General features: G+C 42.2%; 1 long non-coding RNA gene across 1 annotated transcript; it reads left to right on the top strand.

Annotated features, from left to right (window-relative positions):
* The first annotated feature begins 869 nt into the window (after positions 1-869).
* Positions 870-2,213, top strand: LOC139383184 (uncharacterized). Its single transcript, XR_011628704.1, has 3 exons — positions 870-979; positions 1,116-1,234; positions 1,461-2,213. It is a non-coding gene; the product is annotated as an uncharacterized lncRNA (long non-coding RNA).
* Positions 2,214-12,156: the final 9,943 nt, after the last annotated feature.

Consider the following 12,156-nt stretch of genomic DNA (forward strand, 5'->3'; position numbering starts at 1 on the left):
AGAATGTGCATGTCAGGTATGTTTGTAAGAGAAGGGTTGTGTCTGTGTGTGGAGATCAATTTAGAAACTAGCAGGTCATATGCTGCTTTTTTCTTATGCATCGCTGTGAAACACCTGAACAAACAGGCCGACTAGATCAAGGCACAACCTTTACAGCACAGACACTATCCTTGTGACGTCTTTGAGGCCAGGGCATGTGTGTGTGTTTGTGTATGTGCGTGTATACCTGCCTACATGTGTGTGCTTGACACAGCACCATTCGTCATAGCATCCCTGGGAAGAGGGTGCTAACAGGACTCACAGACCACACTGCCTGGGTTACACAATGCAGGAAGGTTCCACAATAAGAGAGAGGGAGGGCGGGGTTGGAGTGAGTGATAGAGAGCGACAGAGAGACAGAAAAAGAAAGGAGAAGGGAGAAGGAGAGAGAGAGCGTGTGGTGGTGGTTTGTGAGAGAGACAGAGAGAGAGAGACAGAGAAAGAGAGGAGAAGTGAGAGAAGGAGAGAGGGGGAGAGATAGAGATTAAGACAAAAGGGCTTTATTTTCAGACAGAAATACTCCTTTCACTAGCTGTCCGGGTGGCTGGTCCCGGATGATGCCACAGGTGAAGAAGCCAGATGTGGAGGTCCTGGGCTGGCGTGGTTACACGTGGTCTACGGTTGTGAGGCCGGTTGGAGGTACTGACATGTTCTCTAAAATGATGTTGGAGGCGGCTTATGGTAGAGAAATTAACATTAAATATCTGGTAAAAGCTCTGGTGGACATTCCTGCAGTCAGCATGCCATTGCACACTCCCTCAACTTGAGACATCTGTGACATTGTGTTGTGTGACAAAACTGCACATTTTAGAGTGGCCTTTTATTGTCCCCAGCACATGGTCCACCTGTGTAATGATCATGCTGTTTAATCAGTTTCTTGATATGTCGCACCTGTCAGGTGGATGGAATATTTTGGCAAAGGAGAAATGCTCACTAACAGGTATGTAAAACAATGTGGGCACAAAATTTGAGGGAAATAAGATTTCTGTGCATCAGGAACATTTCTGGTATCTTTTATTTCAGCTCATGAAACATGGGCCCAACACTTAACATGTTGTGTTTATATTTTTGTTTAGTATATAGAGGGGGAATGGAGAGAGAAAGAAAAAGCAAGAGATAGCTTTTACTCAAATATCCAAACCCAGCCTACCAAACAGTGAACTGATAGCTGCCACAGACTGGAAAGCGACATTGTGTAAGTGTTCTCTCGCAACCCCTCTCTCTTTCCTTCCTCCAGAGACATCAAATTACATTGTTTTCTTCCATCGCAATGAGTTAAACCACATTTTCACATGATAATAATTGTGCATTTCACAAACAAAGTCTCTCTTTCTCTTCTCTCTCTTCTCTCTTCTCTCTCTCTCTCTTCTCTCTTCTCACTTCTCTCTCTCTCTCTTTTCTCTTCTCTCTCTCGACTCCAGATCTGTTTGGCTTGGCTCTTAGGTGTCAAGCGTAGTTCAGCCCTGCTAAGGAACAGAGAGTGACAATCACAAAGCTAACCAGCTAGCACATTCGGTTCCTTGGAAGTTGTGGGAAAGTATGTTTTTGGTTTGACATTGGTTGTGAGAAGAAAGCCATAAGTGTCCTGATCGATAAAACTGAATGTTCTGACAACATAAGTGAAAAAACACACAAAACAAAGGCTCATGTAGGCTGTCCGCGTGTTTGTTCACTCACAAATGACTTCCAGCAGCCAAATAGTGCTCTGTGCACCCGCCATTTGATGAATGGAAAGAAACATCTGTTAAAACACCCAATTAGTTTAATGACATTCGACGATTGATGACATTCAGCGATTGCATTGATGCGTCTGCTGCTGCCCGGGCGCTTCAGTCTCGGCCAGTCATCTCCTCCATAGAAAAATTTCAGTGTTCTCATCAAACCACACAGCATTTTGGAGTGTATATACCACCTGTTTTCAAGTCCATTCGCTCATTTTTCATGTGGCTGACATTCGGTCACGATAAATAATGTTGTAAAAGCCTACAGATTTCTTGATTTTTTTGTTGTTTTAATTATTGTGATAGTCTCATGTTTTACAGGTACGGCATACCTCCACTATTTATTTTTCTAGGACGCCGTACCGGACCGTACCGACTTACTTTCACCCCTGGAGCTAAGAAACATATGGTTCTCAGAACATTATGTGCTAGCTGGGTACCTAGCTGTCACATGGCATTAGCTCTCTCCCATAGTGTCTGGCTACCCTCCCTTAGCTTCAGGCACGGGCGTTAACACTCAAGTGCTTAAACCTTAGCTACACATGATACTACAAAACAGGAATTCATGTACTAGCTAGCATAGAGAATAACAACGCTTTTCCTTGCAGATATCCCCACACCCAATATGCAACATAGCCATTTAACCCTTTACACTCGTGGGAATTGGCCTATATGGATGTTGAAATGTTTCTTACAGAAGAGTTATGGAAAGCATTTACATAACCATGGTAGCAATTAAAAGGGAACAGTTTGGAGATTATGGGGAAATGATTAGACTAAAGGTGAGGACACAACAGTTCACCTGACACAAGGCTGAATCCAAACATTACACTGTAGATACTTTCAACAATATGATGAGAATATTCTTGGAAAATATGGGGTAGGTACAACATAAGACAAAAAAAATACAAAGGTTTGAGTGAGAGGTCAAACTGGTGTCTCCAAGTGGCCACACACCTCTCCAATTGTGCACAATCCAAACATTAGACAGTGTAACAGTTCCTAAGTAATTTCAATGCACTTTTAAGACTCAAAGAAGAGCGTTTTGAGCTCTCCTAGCTTTGCCGTTGAGGAACTAGAGAAATCACATTTGTAGTTGTTTCATTTGGAACACAGCCCTGCATCACACAATTACTGTTGTTGTTTTCACAATCCAAAAGCTTTACATTATAAATCGCAGTCTGGGTCAGGGTGGGGGATCATTTGAAAGCTTGTTCTATTGCCAACATGATTAGCTAAATGATAAAATATGATCTTACGGTGGGAGGATTTCACAAGGCAATGCAGAGAAGCAGATAATGTTGGTGCACATAGAACGGAGTCATGAGTGAATTCAGATGTGTGGTCCATGGCAAATGTTCTTCAAAATACAATAAACATAGGCTCATTGTGTTCAGGACAACCCAGGGTTTAATGCCATGTCATCTTCTAACTGTACATCAAACATCGTGATAATAAACGTTGACACTGTATACTACATTAGGAGACCCAGCTTACAAAGGGAAACCCAGCCTTGAGCTGCCCAGTGACACAAGCCTACCAGACGGGCTAAATATATTTTGTGCTCGCTTTGAGGCAAGCAACACTGAAGCATGCATGAGAGCAGCAGCTGTTCCATACGATTGTATGATCACACTCTCTGTAGCCTATGTGAGCAAGAAGTTTAAACATGTCAACATTCACAAGGCCGCGGGGCCAGACGGATTACCAGGACGTGTACTCAGAGCATGCGCTGACCAACTGGCAAGTGTCTTCACTGACATTTTCAACCTCTCCCTGACCAAGTCTGTAATACCTACAAGTTTCAAGCAGACCACCATAGTCCCGGTGCCCAAGAAAGCGAAGGTAAGCTTCCTAAATGACTACCACCCCGTGGCACTCACGTCGGTAGCCATGAAGTGCTTTGAAAGGCTGGTCATGGCTCACATCAACACCATCATCCCGGATACCCTAGACCCACTCCAATTTGCATACCGCCCCAACAGATCCACAGATTACGCAATCTCAATCGCATTCCACACTGCCCTTTCCCACCTGGACAAAAGGAACACCTATGTGAGAATGCTGTTCATTGACTACAGCTCAGTGTTCAAAACCATAGTGCCGACAAAGCTCATCACCAAGCTAAATACCCTGGGACTAAACACCTTCCTCTGCAAATGGATCCTGTACTTCCTGACGGGCCCTCAACAGGTGGTAAGGGTAGGCAACAACACATCTGCCACGCCGATCCTCAACACGGGGGCCCCTCAGGGGTGCTTGCTAAGTCCACACCTGTACTCCCTGTTCACCCATGACTGCATGGCAAAGCACAACTCCAACACCATCATTAAGTTTACTGACGACACAACGGGGGTAGGCCTGATCACCGACAACGATGAGTTAGATTATAGGGAGGAGATCAGAGACCTGGTAGTGTGGTGGTGCCAGGACAACAACTTCTCCCTCAATGTGAGCAAGACAAAGGAGCTGTTCGTGGACGACAGGAAAAGGAGGGCCGAACTAGCCCCCATCGATGGGGCTGTAGTGGAGCGTGTCGAGAGTTTCAAGTTCCTTGGTGTCCACATCACCAACAATCTATCATGGTCCAAACACACAAAGAAAGTTGTGAAGAGGGTACGACCACACCTTTTCCCCCTCAGGAGACTGAAAAGATTTGGCATGGGTCCCCAGATCCTCAAAAGGTTCTACAACTGCACCATAGAGAGCATCCTGACCAGTTGCATCACCGCCTGGTATGGCAACTGATTGGCATCTGACTGTAGGGCGCTACAGAGAGTAGTGCTTACAGCCCAATGCATCATTGGGGCCAAGCTTCCTGCCATACAGGACCTACAGTTGAAGTCGGAAGTTTACATACACCGTAGCCAAAAACATTAGGATCACCACTATTTTAAGAATGTGAAATGTCAGAATAATAGTAGAGAGAATTACTTATTTCAACGTACAGTGCCTTGCGAAAGTATTCGGCCCCCTTGAACTTTGCGACCTTTTGCCACATTTCAGGCTTCAAACATAAAGATATAAAACTGTATTTTTTTGTGAAGAATCAACAACAAGTGGGACACAATCATGAAGTGGAACGACATTTATTGGATATTTCAAACTTTTTTAACAAATCAAAAACTGAAAAATTGGGCGTGCAAAATTATTCAGCCCCCTTAAGTTAATACTTTGTAGCGCCACCTTTTGCTGCGATTACAGCTGTAAGTCGCTTGGGGTATGTCTCTATCAGTTTTGCACATCGAGAGACTGACATTTTTTCCCATTCCTCCTTGCAAAACAGCTCGAGCTCAGTGAGGTTGGATGGAGAGCATTTGTGAACAGCAGTTTTCAGTTCTTTCCACAGATTCTCGATTGGATTCAGGTCTGGACTTTGACTTGGCCATTCTAACACCTGGATATGTTTATTTTTGAACCATTCCATTGTAGATTTTGCTTTATGTTTTGGATCATTGTCTTGTTGGAAGACAAATCTCCGTCCCAGTCTCAGGTCTTTTGCAGACTCCATCAGGTTTTCTTCCAGAATGGTCCTGTATTTGGCTCCATCCATCTTCCCATCAATTTTAACCATCTTCCCTGTCCCTGCTGAAGAAAAGCAGGCCCAAACCATGATGCTGCCACCACCATGTTTGACAGTGGGGATGGGGTGATGAGCTGTGTTGCTTTTACGCCAAACATAACGTTTTGCATTGTTGCCAAAAAGTTCAATTTTGGTTTCATCTGAACAGAGCACCTTCTTCCACATGTTTGGTGTGTCTCCCAGGTGGCTTGTGGCAAACTTTAAACAACACTTTTTATGGATATCTTTAAGAAATGGCTTTCTTCTTGCCACTCTTCCATAAAGGCCACATTTGTGCAATATACGACTGATTGTTGTCTTATGGACAGAGTCTCCCACCTCAGCTGTAGATCTCTGCAGTTCATCCAGAGTGATCATGGGCCTCTTGGCAGCATCTCTGATCAGTCTTCTCCTTGTATGAGCTGAAAGTTTAGAGGGACGGCCAGGTCTTGGTAGATTTGCAGTGGTCTGATGCTCCTTCCATTTCAATATTATCGCTTGCACAGTGCTCCTTGGGATGTTTAAAGCTTGGGAAATCTTTTTGTATCCAAATCCGGCTTTAAACTTCTTCACAACAGTATCTCGGACCTGCCTGGTGTGTTCCTTGTTCTTCATGATGCTCTCTGCGCTTTTAACGGACCTCTGAGACTATCACAGTGCAGGTGCATTTATACGGAGACTTGATTACACACAGGTGGATTGTATTTATCATCATTAGTCATTTAGGTCAACATTGGATCATTCAGAGATCCTCACTGAACTTCTGGAGAGAGTTTACTGCACTGAAAGTAAAGGGGCTGAATAATTTTGCACGCCCAATTTTTCAGTTTTTGATTTGTTAAAAAAGTTTGAAATATCCAATAAATGTCGTTCCACTTCATGATTGTGTCCCACTTGTTGTTGATTCTTCACAAAAAAATACAGTTTTATATCTTTATGTTTGAAGCCTGAAATGTGGCAAAAGGTCGCAAAGTTCAAGGGGGCCGAATACTTTCGCAAGGCACTGTATTTCATCTTATTTAAACTTATTTATTTATTCACATTCTCAGTGTGTCAGAAGTTTACATACACTCAATTAGAATTTGGTAGAATTGCCTTTAAATTGTTTAACTTGGGTCAAATGTTTTGGGTAGCCTTCCACAAGCTTCCAACAATACATTCTGTGAATTTTGGCCCATTCCTCCTGACAGAGCTGGTGTAATTGAGTCAGGTTTGTTGGCCTCCTTGCTCGCACATGCTTTTTCAGCACTGCCCACAAATTTTCTATAGGATTAAGGTCAGGGCTTTGTGATGGCCACTCCCATACCTTGACTTTGTACTTAAGCCATTTTGCCACAACTTTGGAAGTATGCTTGAGGTCATTGTCCATTTGGAAGACCCATTTGCGACCAAGCTTTAACTGCCTGACTGATGTTGCTTCAATATATCCACATAATTTTCCCTGCCTCATGATGCCATCTATTTTGTGAAGTGCACCAGTCCCTCCTGCAGCAAAGCACCTCCACAACATGACGCTGCCAACTTGCAAGCCTCCCCCTTTTTCCTCCAAACATAACGATGGTCATTATGGCCAAACAGTTCTATAGGAGGACATTTATCCAAAAAGTATGATCGTTGTCCCCATGTGCAGTTGCAAACCGTAGTCTTGCTTTTTTATGGTGGTTTTGGAGCAGTGGCTTGTTCGTTGCTGAGCAGCCTTTCATGTTATGTCGATATAGGACATAGATACTTTTGTACTTGTTTCCTCCAGCATCTTCACAAGGTCCTTTGCTGTTGTTCTGGGATTGATTTGCACTTTTTGCACCAAAGTACATTCGTCACTAGGAGACAGAACAGGTTTCCTTCCTGAGCGGTATGATGGCTGCGTGGTCCCATGGTGTTTATACTTGCGTACTATTGTTTTTACAGATGAACGTGGTACCTTCAGTTGTTTGGAAATTGCTCCCAAGTATGAACCAGACTTGTGGAGGTCTACAATTTTTTTCTGAGATCTTGGCTGATTTCTTTTGATTTTCCCATGATGTCAATTAAAGAGGCACTGAGTTTGAAGGTAGACCTTTGAATACATCCACAGGTACAGACCTCCAATTGACTCAAATTACGTCAATTAGCCTAGCAGAAACTTCTAAAGCTATGACGTCATTTTCTGGAATTCTCCAAGCTGTTTAAAGGCACAGTCAACTTAGTGTATGTAAACTTCTGACCCACTGGAATTGTTATACAGGGAATTATAAGTGAAATCATCTGTCTGTAAACAATTGTTGTAAAAATTACTTGTGTGATGCACAAAGTAGATGTCCTAACCGACATCCAAAACTATAGTTTGTTAACAAGAAATTTGTGAAGTGGTTTAAATTCATTAAAAATCCTACAATGTGATTTTCTGGATTTTTTTTCTCATTTTGTCTGTCATAGTTGAAGTGTACCTATGATGAAAATTACAGGCCTCGCTCATCTTTTTAAGTGGGAGAACTTGCACAATTGGTGGCTGACTAAATACTTTTTTGCCCCACTGTACATGTTTATGCATAGTCACTTTACCCCTAACTACATGTACAAATGACCTCGACTAACCTGTACCCCCACACATTGACTCGGTACCGTTACCCAATATATATGTGTTATTTTTTTATTTTAGTTTATTTAGTAAATATTTTCGTAACTCTATTCTCTTAACTGCATTGTTGGTTAAGTAAGGTCTACTCCTGCTGTATTCTGTGCATGTAACAAATACAATTTGATTTACATGAGTTTTATGATATGGAAATGTGAAGTGCACATTTTGACTCATGGTTGTTTGGATTTCTTGTATGACATCATAGTGGTATTTATTATAATCCTCAACATCTTATCTTTCAAAATACATTGAGGACTCTTAATTTACAACTTTTCCCTCACTCAGACAACAAAACATTTGCTAAAGTTTCCCAATTAACAGGAGTTATGGTGCAACTTGTCATGAGCTGAGCAACTCAGACCGTCTGTCAGTCAATACCCAGAGCAGTGAATCGGAGACCCTGAGCTCTGATGTCATGTATAGCATGTTACTAGCTATCTATAGAGAACAGTGAGGTATTTTCCTAGCAGATACCACTAAACCCACTTTGAACCACAGCGGCTATACATACAGGATTTGATGTGTTAACTAACTATAAAGAATAATAGTGAGCCTTCCTTAAGCAGATATCACCACTGAACCAGTATGAACCACAGAGCATAACATATAGGATTGAGGATTTGATGTGCTATCTACAGTAAATAGAGAAGGCTTTCCTTAGCAGATATCACAACATCCAAACCTAACACAGAACCATATAGAATTTGATGTAACAGCTAGCTAGGCCTTTCCTAGCAGATATCCCCACACCACACCCAATATGCCTATGGCATGTGTCTGCAGAGGAATGTGCTAAAGGCTAGTATGCACCACAAATATTCTGCTTGAAATGGAGCTACTCACACATCACCATCACCAACCCATCTGAGGGTGAGGAGAGGAGGGGAGGAGAGGTTTGGGTGGGGGGAGAGATAGGAGGAGGAGAGGAGGGAGGTGGGAAAAGGGGAGGGGGGAGAGAAGGAATGAGGGGTTGAGGGTGGTGGAAGAGAGAAGAGGGGGAGTAGAAGGAGAGAGGAGGTGCAACAGGGTTGAAAAAGCTCCAGATGAGCAGATGTTTTTCCTGACGATCTGACATGTGAGATTCTTGTGTTTATTTATGTTTTTCAGAAATACTGCCCAGGCTGGCAGTCACAGATTCTTAGAAGTTTATGCAGCTGTACATATTGGCATGTAAAGGTAACATATTGGATTAGAGAAGAGGCTTGGAATCCGAGCTACATCGGATAGGACAAGCTATACTTCATCACTGCAAATGAGAACAGTAAGAGAGCGACCCATCGTGACTGGTGTCAAATTCACTGGTCCATGTGAAATAGCACACATTACACACATTATTGATATATGACCTGAGGGTGGAAATAGGCTGAATACTGGATATACTGTAACTACAAGTCCATAATGTCCGCTCTGCACACATATTGTATGCATACTTGCATTTAAAAGTACAGTATATGAATTCATGACTTTATTGATTTGATTTAATACACATAATTCTGTGCATTTTTGGCACTAAATAAATGCATCACTTCCATGATTAGATTTACTTGTGACTCGGCAGATATCTTTTTAAACCAGGGCTATATCTGGCCTCCATGTGCTGTGCTCCAGTTTCCCAGCCTAAAGCAGCAGAGAAATGGCTGCGTCATTGTGTCTTTTAGGCAGTCTCTCAGAGAGACAGAAACCATTCAGAAACCCAGCCAGTGCTGCCACCTTCTGGACACTAGAGGTTTGTGGGACTTGGTCTTAATGACATCATTGTGATGGGTAAATAGATCAGACGATAACGCCAAAGTAAGAGCATCATTAGAAATGTAAGTCATGCAGACAGGTTGTTAGGCGATATGCCCTTCACACAATATAACCTGTTCTCATGTGCATAGGGTGGGAAACGTATGCTCTATTAATGTTCCTGTTGTTTTATGTTCGTTATTTAGACTCTTTTCTGTGAATTATATCACGGGTAGTCCTTGAATCATTACAATAATGTATGTTTTCATTGAGTGCATTATAAAATGTGTAAAAAGTGACTGCCGGTATTTTGCAACATTTCTTATAACGGTCTCATGAAAATCAAGATATATTCATGTGTAGCTGTGTTGAGTCCAGTATCCATTCGTCATAACGTTGTTTAAATTCAATGCTGTATTAGCGGCTGTGATTAGAGGCTTCGGCTTTTCAGAAACTTGTGGAATGTCACTTGCACCCAACAGCCACTAGATGGCCCTCCTTACTTTAGTGAAATATTACAGTACATCAACACAGCACTAGCCTACTTCACTTAGTCATCAAACAAATCCCATTATTATATCCTCTCTATTCCAAAGCAGGTTTTCTCACTGACCTATGCATATATATTGATTATATCAATGGACTAGGTTATTATAAGCTATGTAAGCTAATGAAATATCAATCAATGCAAATTCAATTGGACAGACACAGAGGTTGGGGCTGGAATTAAATAAGCAAAGTGTTAAATGTCAATCCAATGTTAACAACCTAATTGGGCCGGGAGGCTGAGAGGAGGCCTGGTGGTTATTGTTTCTGTCTATGTCTGTCTGCTCTAGTTGACATTTCACTAAATTAAAATGAACAACAAAAGAATGAGCATTCTAAGCAGGCTGCTTCAGCTCATTGTCATTTGTAGAACCAGAAAGACTGTTGTAACAAATAACTGTGGCTATGTTCTGTGCTGAAGTTGTCTGGGCACTGGGATCATATGTAATACCTGTATTTACATGGTAGTTACAGTGTCATTACAATGTAGGTGCACGTTGTTACATTACAAGGCCTGTTTGCATACTGTGATGCAGAGGTTTGAAAAAGGGGAGCGATAGTAGACTACATATACAGTTGAAGTCAGAAGTTTACACACACCTTATCCAAATATATTTAAACTCTGTTTTTCACAATTCCTGACATTTAATCCTAGTAAAAAATCCCTTTCTTTGGTCAGTTAGGATCACCACTTTATTTTATGAATATGTAATGTCAGAATAATAGTCGAGATAATTATTTATTTCAGCTTTTATTTATTTCATCACATTCCCAGTGGGTCATAAGTTTACATACACTCAATTAGTATTTGGTAGCATTGCCCTTAAATTGTTTAACTTGGGTCAAATGTTTCAGGTAGCCTTCCACAAGCTTCCCACAATATTTGGGTGAATTTTGGCCCATTCCTCCTGACAGAGCTGGTGTAACTGAGTCAGGTTTGTAGGCCTCCTTGCTCTCACATGCTTTTTCAGCACGGCCCACAAATTTTCTATAGGATTGAGGTCAGGGCTTTGTGATGACAACTCTAATACATTGACGTTGTTGTCTTTAATCCATTTTGCCACAACTTTGGAAGTATGCTTGGGGTCATTGTCCATTTGGAAGACCCGTTTGCGACCAAGCTTTAACTTCCTGACTGATGTCTTGAGATGTTGCTTCAATATATCCACATAATTTTCCTGCCTCATGATGCCATCTATTTTGTGAAGTGCACCAGTCCCTCCTGCAGCAAAGCACCCCCACAACATGATGCTGCCACCCCCGTGCTTCACGGTTGGAATGGTGTTCTTCGGTTTGCAAGCCTCCCCCTATTTCCTCCAAACATAACAATGGTCATTATGGCCAAACATTTCTATTTTTGTGTCATCAGAACAGAGGACATTTCTCCAAAAAGTATGATCTTTGCCCCCATGTGCAGTTGCAAACCGTAGGCTTTTTTATGGCGGTTTTGGAGCAGTGGCTTCTTCCTTGCTGAGCGGCGTTTCAGGTTATGTCGATATAGGACTCATTTTACTGTGGATATAGATACTTCTGTACTTGTTTCCTCCAGCGTCTTCACAAGGACCTTTGCTGTTGTTCTGGGATTGATTTGCACTTTTTGAACCAAAGTACGTTCATCTTTAGGAGGCAGAACGCGTCTCTTTTCTGAGAGGTATGACAGCTGCGTGGTCCCATGGTGTTTATACTTGCGTACTATTGTTTGTACAGATGAACGTAGTGCCTTCAGGCGTTTGGAAATTGCTCCCAAAGATGCCACCAAGGAAAGGTAGTGTATTTTGTAAAGGGTTATGTTAACTGAAGCTGTGCTCCAGCAGTAGCAGCTGTCTGAGTGGATGAGGATCTGTAGGGACACACTGCGGAGAGATGTCTAATTAGATCACACAGACACACACACACACACATACACACAAAGACAGTGGCATCGCTCTGGGCATACAGCTATT

The sequence above is a fragment of the Oncorhynchus clarkii genome, chromosome 24, assembly GCF_045791955.1.
Source record: "Oncorhynchus clarkii lewisi isolate Uvic-CL-2024 chromosome 24, UVic_Ocla_1.0, whole genome shotgun sequence".
Lineage (NCBI taxonomy): Eukaryota > Metazoa > Chordata > Actinopteri > Salmoniformes > Salmonidae > Oncorhynchus > Oncorhynchus clarkii.